We start from the raw sequence: 8550 nt of genomic DNA, 5'->3' as shown, positions 1-8550 counted from the left end.
TATTGGGAGGGGCACACTGGGAGTGTGGCGAAGCCAGGTAGGAGACCTGCGGCAACTTCCTGTGCTTACCGGAGAGCGAGAGAGACCGGGCAGGCACCGTGTTATGCTGTGGAGCGCACGGTGTCCCCGGTGCGGGTGCATAGCCCGGTGCGGTACATTCCAGCTCCTCGTATCGGCCGGGCTAGAGTGGGCATCGAGCCAGGTGCCATGAAGCCGGCTTTACGTATCTGGTCTCCAGTGCGTCTCATTGGGCCGGCGTACATGGCACCAGCCTTACGCATTGTGTCCCCGGTTCGCCAGCACAGCCCAGTGCCGGCTATTCCACCTCGCCGCACTGGCAGGGCGACCGGGAGCATTCAACCAGGTAAGGTTGGGCAGGCTCGGTGCTCAAGAGCTCCAGTGCACCTGCACGGTCCGGTCTATCCAGTACCACCTCCACGCACCAGCCCTCCAGTGGCAGCCCCCCGCTCCAGGCTCTCTCTCAGTCTCATCCCTACGGGTGCTCCCGCCTTTTCAGCGCTGCCAGAGCCTTCCTCCTCTCCAGGGGCTGCTAGAGTCTCCCGCCTGTCCAGAGCTGCTAGAGTCTCCCGCCTGTCCAGAGCTGCTAGAGTCCGCCAGAGCCGCCAGTCTGCCAGGATCCGCCAGAGCCGCCAGTCTGCCAGGATCCGCCAGAGCCGCCAGTCTGCCAGGATCCGCCAGGATCCGCCAGAGCCGCCAGTCAGCCAGGATCCGCCAGAGCCGCCAGTCAGCCAGGATCCGCCAGAGCCGCCAGTCAGCCAGGATCCGCCAGGATCCGCCAGAGCCGCCAGTCAGCCAGGATCTGCCAGAGCCGCCATTCAGCCAGGATCCGCCAGAGCCATCAGTCAGCCAGGAGCCGCCAGAGCCGTCAGTCAGCCAGGAGCCGCCAGAGCCGTCAACCAGCCTGAGCTACCCCTCAGTCCTGAGCTACCCTTCAGTCCTGAGCTACCCTTCAGTCCTGAGCTACCCTTCAGTCCTGAGCTGCCCCTCAGTCCGGAGCTGCCCCTCAGTCCGGAGGAGTTTGTTTAGTCCAGTGGGCCCTTTAGGGTTGCCAGTCCAAGGTCGGTGGCGAGGGTCGCCGTTCCTAGGAGGAGACTAAAGCGGACAAAGACTATGGATGAGTGGGGTCCACGTCCTGCGCCAGAGCCGCCACCGTGGACAGATGCCCACCCAGACCCTCCCCTATAGGTTCAGGTTTTGCGGCCGGAGTCCGCACCTTGGGAGGGGGGTACTGTCACGTTCTGACCCTAGTTATTGTGTTAATTGTTTGTTTTAGTTGGTCAGGACATGAGTTGGGTGGGCATTCAATGTTTTGTGTGTCTAGGTTGTTTTTCTGTGTTCGGCCTAGTATGGTTCTCAATCAGAGGCAGGTGTCGTTAGTTGTCTCTGATTGAGAATCATACTTAGGTAGCCTGGGTTTCACTGTTTGTTTGTGGGTGATTGTTTCCGTGTCTGTGTTTTACACCACACGGTACTGTTTTCGGTTTTCGTTATTCACGGTACGTTTATTGTTTTGTATAGAGTGTTCAGTTTATGTGTTTAATAAACAACCATGGACACTTACCACGCTGCATATTGGTCCTCCGATCCTTCTCGCCTCTCCTCTTCAGACGAAGAGGAGGAAAACCATTACACATACAAATTATTTTCTTCTTAGTTTCTCGTTGTTTACCTCAATTTAGGAAGCACTATGGTCGAGCAGTCAGATCTCGCTCCACTGCTGGACTGGGAAGAGACTTCACCAGCCGAACTGACCCAGGCGGTTCCCTCACCAGCAAAAGAACATGGATGGGAATAGAGTCCGCCAGAAGTACAGATACCTCCAAAAACTACTTAAGTTGTCCATTCAAGTATTTTTACACCACTGTATCGCAATATATATATATACCATTTAGCAGACACTGTTATCCAAAGTGACTTACAGTCATGCGTACATACATTTTACATATGGGTGGTCCCGGGAATCAAACCCACTATCCTGGCATTGCAAGCACCATGCTCTACCAACTGAGCCAGACAGGACCACAAACATAGCAGAAATCACTTGACAAAGATCTCTGAGAAGGGAAAGCTTTCTTGGAGTCTTGGGAAACCAGTATTACTGCTTACTCTCCTCAACTTCCCTTTTCTGGTTAGCTGAAATTGAATGTAAGATAAAAATGTGGACGGTCAGAGATGGAGACATAATGGATGAATCTCATTCTCTCACAGTGAAGTGTACAGTTTGGAAACTCAAGTTTGTGTGTGTCAATGGCAGGTAACATGGTGGAATGGTGCTTACGCCAAGATGTGAATCTTGACGGAGTGGAATTCAAGTCAATGGCCAGCGGCTCACACAGAATCGGCAACGACTTCATGTAAAAACTATTCCGCCACCTGAATGAACAGTGTTACTGACAGAGGACAATCAGAGCCCTATCATTAATCTTGATGTTGTATCACAGGTGGCAGGTGGCATCTTAATTGGGGAGGACAGGCTCATAGTAATGACTGGAACGGCAAATATGGAATTGTAACACATGGTTTCCATGTGTTTGATACCATTCCATTTACTCCATTTCAGCCATTAAAATGCTCCGTTCTCCACTCAGCAGCCTTGTGTGTTGTATACATTCACTACATCCATGTCTATTTTCTTTTTGCAGATATTTCCGTAAAGGCTGCTACTTTGGGCTGGCCCTGTTTTGCTAACATGCCTGTTGAGAGTGAGTTGGAGAGAGGGGCACGGATGAAGTCTGTGGGTATTCTGTCTCCCTCTTACACCCTCTTATATCACTACATGCACTTCCTGGAGAACCAGGTTAGGTAAGTACTGTTGTCTGTCTGTCTATCCTCTATCACCCTGTTTCCTCTTTTCTCTCTCTCTCTCTTATCCATCCTGTTTCACATTCCTCCCCTCATTCCATTCCTCTTGTCCTTCGTCCGTATTTTCACTCTTCTCATCTATTAAACATAAGCCTTGAGTCAGTGCCACCACCGTCACTAGCATCCATTTATATGCAGTCTTGCATGTAATCATTGAAATGGAAGAAACCCTGAATGTCTCCCTCAAACGCTTGTCTTTCTGCTTGAATCTTCAGATGCTTATCTCATCTCATTGACTATGCATAAAGAACTGACACATATCCAGCTCATGGTAGAGATATCTGCTTAGGGGGTTCGGCTTGACTTTATACAGTACAAATAGACAGCCTATGTTGATCCAGTTCCCAGGGAGGATCCCAGTTTTAATCCAATCAAACCATGCTGTGTTGAGTCTTCGATAATAATCTCTTTCTCACCAGTGTTATGCTTGAGATGCCGACGGCAGTCAACATTTAGAAAGTGTTTAGTGTTAATTACAGGATATTATCTAGCCTAATCAGTGTGTCTCTCCATGCAGACACCAGCTGCAGTGCCCTGGCTCGTACTCTCCTCTGGGGGCCTTCTATGAGGATAAAAAAAAGCTGTGCTGCACTCAGCAGGGAACGGACTGGTCACTGCCTGTCCAACCAGCTACTGGGTCCCAGCCATTAACCACTGCATGCACCCAGAGATGAAGGTCAGGACTGATGGCCACTTGAACTTAGATTGTTGATCTTACTGTTTTTTTTATTTAACAAGGCAAGTCAGTTAAGAACAAATTCTTAATTACAGATTTTTACCTTGTCCGCTCTGGGATTCAATCTAGCAACCTTCAGTTACTAGTACAACGCTCTAACCACTAGGCTACCTGCCGCCCCGTTGTTGTTGTTGGTTGTGGATAATTGGCAATTCAATGATTGGTTTAGGTGTGTTTGTGCATTTTGAGATATGTCATAACTTGAGTTATGTGCATGTAAATCAGACTTCCGATGTTAAGGAGAGATTTTGGGCAGAAGTTAGCATTCTGTCCATCCCTCTCTTCCCCCTCCAGATCACCCCCCCGGCCGGCTGCATGTCCCAGTTCATCCGCTTCTTTGGGGAGCAGATCATGGTGCTGTGGAAGTTTGCCCTGCTCCGAAAACGCATCCTCATGTTTTCCCCACCGCCTGTTGGTGTCGTGTGCTACAGGGGTGAGATGGTGCAGCTGAAACACACACACACACCAATACAAATCCCCACATATTTGTTTTTCAGATCTCATTACAGTTTGTGTTTACTGTCTATGTCACTGTGTGCTCTTTGTCGATGTAGTTTCCCATGATTCTCTTGTACTCCTCACATAGTGTACTGTTGTCCAACGTCTCTATACCTGGGATAGGTGTGTCTGTGCCTGAGTTCCGCCCCTTCTTCTACGTCAATGTGGCAGACATCGCTGCCCTGGCGACAGAGATGTCATATGTGGCCTGTTAGTGTGACCTTAAGCTCTGATTGATAAACGTAAATATGTACGAACCATGGTGTGTGAATGGTAAGGTCAATGCAACGTTGTGTCTCATTGTGTCTTAAGGCACCACCTAGAAGATATTTGAGGAGAAGAAGGAGCTGTATGACGTATACGTTGATAACCAGAATGTGAAGCCACACAGAGATAGTCTGCAGCCACTGCTCCGGCTGAACGGGGCCGACCGGGAGAAGTATAGGAAACTGAGCGAACAAAGGTACACAGGACCCTGATAAATGGTGGCAGACATTTTGAAGAGATCATGATGACAATGACAATGATGATGAGGATGATGTTATGGTCTTTTCAGGCAAATGCTGCTTTATACTCAGGAGGTGGATGGAGACTGCACATCAAATGAGGAGGACCTCTTTATCCTGTGAGTGTGTTTACATTACAGTAACCAACAGCATCTTTTCTAGTTAACCAAGAATAGTCTGGAGTCTTCATCAAACATTCTTACAGAATGTCCTCTGTTCTCTCCAATAGGTTTTTCATGGAGCCGGAATAACCGTATCTTCCAGACTCTATCGGAGGTGGAGGCGAGTGCGGACCACACCCTAACTGCAGAGCACGTGAGAGCCATGGGACTGGACCGCCAGGCAGACCGCACATTCCTGGAAGATCTGCTGCAGGTCTATGGCATTGACGTTATGCTTGTCATCGATAACCCCTGCTGCCCCTGAGCTCTGGCTGTGGCCTGTTCTCTCTTGGTCCTCTGAAGACACTGCCTCCTTCTCTTCCTTCCCTGGCTTCCTGCCCAGTCAAAGGCCTGCAGTTCTCTCTCTCTCGATCTCTCGCCCGGCTCCGGGATATAGCTGACTATAGCCAGTGTTCACCCAGTGACAGCTCACCTAGTAAACTGGGCCGCAATGATAGATGATAGATACTGCCTGGACTCTGCAGTGCTATCTGGCGACAGTCCGTTCCATATTCAACAAGCACTTGTCTTGTTTTTCTGTTCGCTTGGAATCGGTTCTCTTCTCACCTGGATCTCTGCTTGGATCACCAGGCCTAGTCACTGGAGGTGGAACCATTGATCAATGTGCCTTGTTTGTACTGCTCCCAATACTATGGAGCACTGCTGACCGACAGAACCACGGATCAAGTATCCAGTGTGGAGTTGGATCATTCATTGTTCCTCCCACTTGGAATCTTCATTAAAACTCCATGGAAATAAAATTCTGCCATGGCACCAAGACTGTTTTTCTTAAATCTTTACAGAGGATCCTGCCTAACCATGTATGTTGTGTTACAAAATATGAGTGTGATTGTCACTTTACCATGACTTTGTTTCCCCCAAATTCTGCATCAGATCTGCTAGAACTGAGAGTAAAGATCATGTGGTTTTCACTCTCTGTTTTCCTCTAAACATTTCATGCTGAAGTTGATCAATCATTTTTTTCTGTATGAAAAAAAGGAGCAATGTGAATTTTTGCGTATTTGTCAAATTTCAATAATCAAGAAAGCTGATTCCGATGAGTCTGAGTCGCATGAACATGAAAACCTCTTTTGGTCAAATAGGAATACTGTTTTTTTTTCATGATGTCAGCTAATCATACACATTAAAAGGGAAAGATGTATCATGCAGGATGTATTTATTTGAAATCATGCCCTCGTCCAAGGAGGTATTTCTTATGGAGCGGAGATGAAAGGGATATTTGTTAAATACTGTAACGTTTCAGTAAAGACTGCACCTGTTTGTCTGACCCTGGTCTAATGCTGACACTCACATGGCAGACTCGACCCAGCAAACCAAAATCGGTTCTGTGAATGTTCCCAGAACATTCGTTAGGCTGCGGCAAATATTTTCAGAAAAACTAAAAACGGTACAGTTGTGCTGATGATCATACAATGTTTGAATAAAACATTATCCTGATGTTGCAAGAACATTCCAGAACACATTTTGTCTGTTCTTAACCTGGAAACCTAATGAGAACATTCGGATAATGTTCTATGGTGGTTGTTACAGGTGTTGTGCACAAAATGTTAGTGAATGTTTGTGAACATTCCAAGGATATTTCATATAAAACATATATTTTTTTTTAATATAAAAAATGTGGATGTTGTCATCCTAATGTTAGATAAAACCCTAACTATAACTTAATGGGAATCTTAGCTAATGGTCTAGGAATGTTAGATAAAACCCTAACTATAACTTAATGTGGATCTTAGCTAATGGTCTAGGAATGTTAGATAAAACCCTAACTATAGCTTAATGGGAATCTTAGCTAATGGTCTAGGAATGTTAGATAAAACCCTAACTATAACTTAATGGGAATCTTAGCTAATGGTCATGCAATGTTAGATAAAACCCTAACTATAACTTAATGGGAATCTTAGCTAATGGTCTAGGAATGTAAGATAAAACCCTAACTATACCTTAATGTGAATCTTAGCTAATGGTCTACGAATGTTTGATAAAACCCTAACTATAACTTAATGTGAATCTTAGCTAATGGTCTAGGAATGTTAGATAAAACCCTAACTATAACTTAATGGGAATCTTAGCTAATGGTCTAGGAATGTTAGATAAAACCCTAACTATAACTTAATGGGAATCTTAGCTAATGGTCTAGGAATGTTAGATAAAACCCTAACTATAACTTAATGTGGATCTTAGCTAATGGTCTAGGAATGTTAGATAAAACCCTAACTATAACTTAATGGGAATCTTAGCTAATGGTCTAGGAATGTTAGATAAAACCCTAACTATAACTTAATGGGAATCTTAGCTAATGGTCTAGGAATGTTAGATAAAACCCTAACTATAACTTAATGGGAATCTTAGCTAATGGTCATGCAATGTTAGATAAAACCCTAACTATAACTTAATGGGAATCTTAGCTAATGGTCATGCAATGTTAGATAAAACCCTAACTATAACTTAATGGGAATCTTAGCTAATGGTCTAGGAATGTTAGATAAAACCCTAACTATAACTTAATGGGAATCTTAGCTAATGATCTAGGAATGTTAGATAAAACCCTAACTATAACTTAATGGGAATCTTAGCTAATGGTCTAGGAATGTTAGATAAAACCCTAACTATACCTTAATGTGAATCTTAGCTAATGGTCTACGAATGTTAGATAAAACCCTAACTATAACTTAATGTGAATCTTAGCTAATGGTCTAGGAATGTTCCCGGTTTGCTGGGCAGTAACTTAAAGGGTTTACTTATTCCATGATCACATTGAACATGTTTTCATTTTGCAATGTGACTTCTGGATAATGTGTTGTGATTTATTTTATCAAGTTGCTTCATTTGATGTTTAAAATTCAAAAGGCACTCGCACATCTGAGCTATCTTTTTTGCAGGTGCATGGTAACAATTGGATAAGATGAGAAAAAAGAAGGAACCCGCACACTGCTCTTGCTGGTATCACTGCTCTTTAATAAGCTTTACGTATCGGCCTCACGGCCTTCGTCAGAGCTTTTTCATTTGATGTTTAAAATGGTCAACCTGGGAGACTTAAATGCATGTGATTCTATGACACAAACTGATCATGAATGCTGCACCACACCGCAACCTCTGGACTCGTGTTTGATGACCACACGATTATGTGTAAACGTATTTGTGTGCTGATTTAATGGTCCAATGTTCTGCCAGCAGAGAAAAAGTGCAGTCAGTGATCTAAAAGTCTGTCTGTCTCGGAGTGAGCTGGTGCTTCTCAAGTGGAGAAGCTAGCTGTGTACTTGAGTTTTAGTTTGATTCAATTGAGATCTGTTGCAGATTGAATTAAATCCACAGGTGTGCTATGAGTGCAGATACAACTCTAGTGTTATTTTCTAGTTGGAGCTAGGCAGCTGCGAGCTGTGCCCCGTCACTGTAACAAAGACTCCTTTGTATTCTTAGTTCTCTGGTGATGTCAACCCCAAGCATGATAGTGGGATTTATCCTCCTCTCTGGGCAGACAGTCAGACCCCATCTGTTTTGGCAGAGGGTCTTCTTTAGCCCTCACACTATGGTTCCGCATTGTGTGGATAAAAATATATATGGACAGGAGCGCTGATATAGGATCAGTTTGACTTTTTTAGATCATACTGAATAAGATTACATGGACAGGGGGACTTGATCCTAGATCAGCACTCCTACTCTGAGACCCTTTTTGAATACAGGCCCTGGAGATAAAGTTATTTTGTTCAAATAGTGCCGGGAGACAGACTGTTCATTAAATCAATGG

At 45.0% G+C, this 8550-nt stretch overlaps 1 pseudogene; it reads left to right on the top strand.

The window, feature by feature from the left end:
- The first annotated feature begins 2268 nt into the window (after nt 1-2268).
- Nucleotides 2269-5554, top strand: LOC110532331 (DENN domain-containing protein 11-like; annotated as a pseudogene).
- The last annotated feature ends 2996 nt before the right edge of the window (nt 5555-8550 follow it).

This window comes from Oncorhynchus mykiss, chromosome 1 (assembly GCF_057628025.1).
Source record: "Oncorhynchus mykiss isolate SJ-2025 chromosome 1, ASM5762802v1, whole genome shotgun sequence".
NCBI lineage: Eukaryota > Metazoa > Chordata > Actinopteri > Salmoniformes > Salmonidae > Oncorhynchus > Oncorhynchus mykiss.
This window is presented reverse-complemented; position numbering and strand designations above follow the sequence as displayed.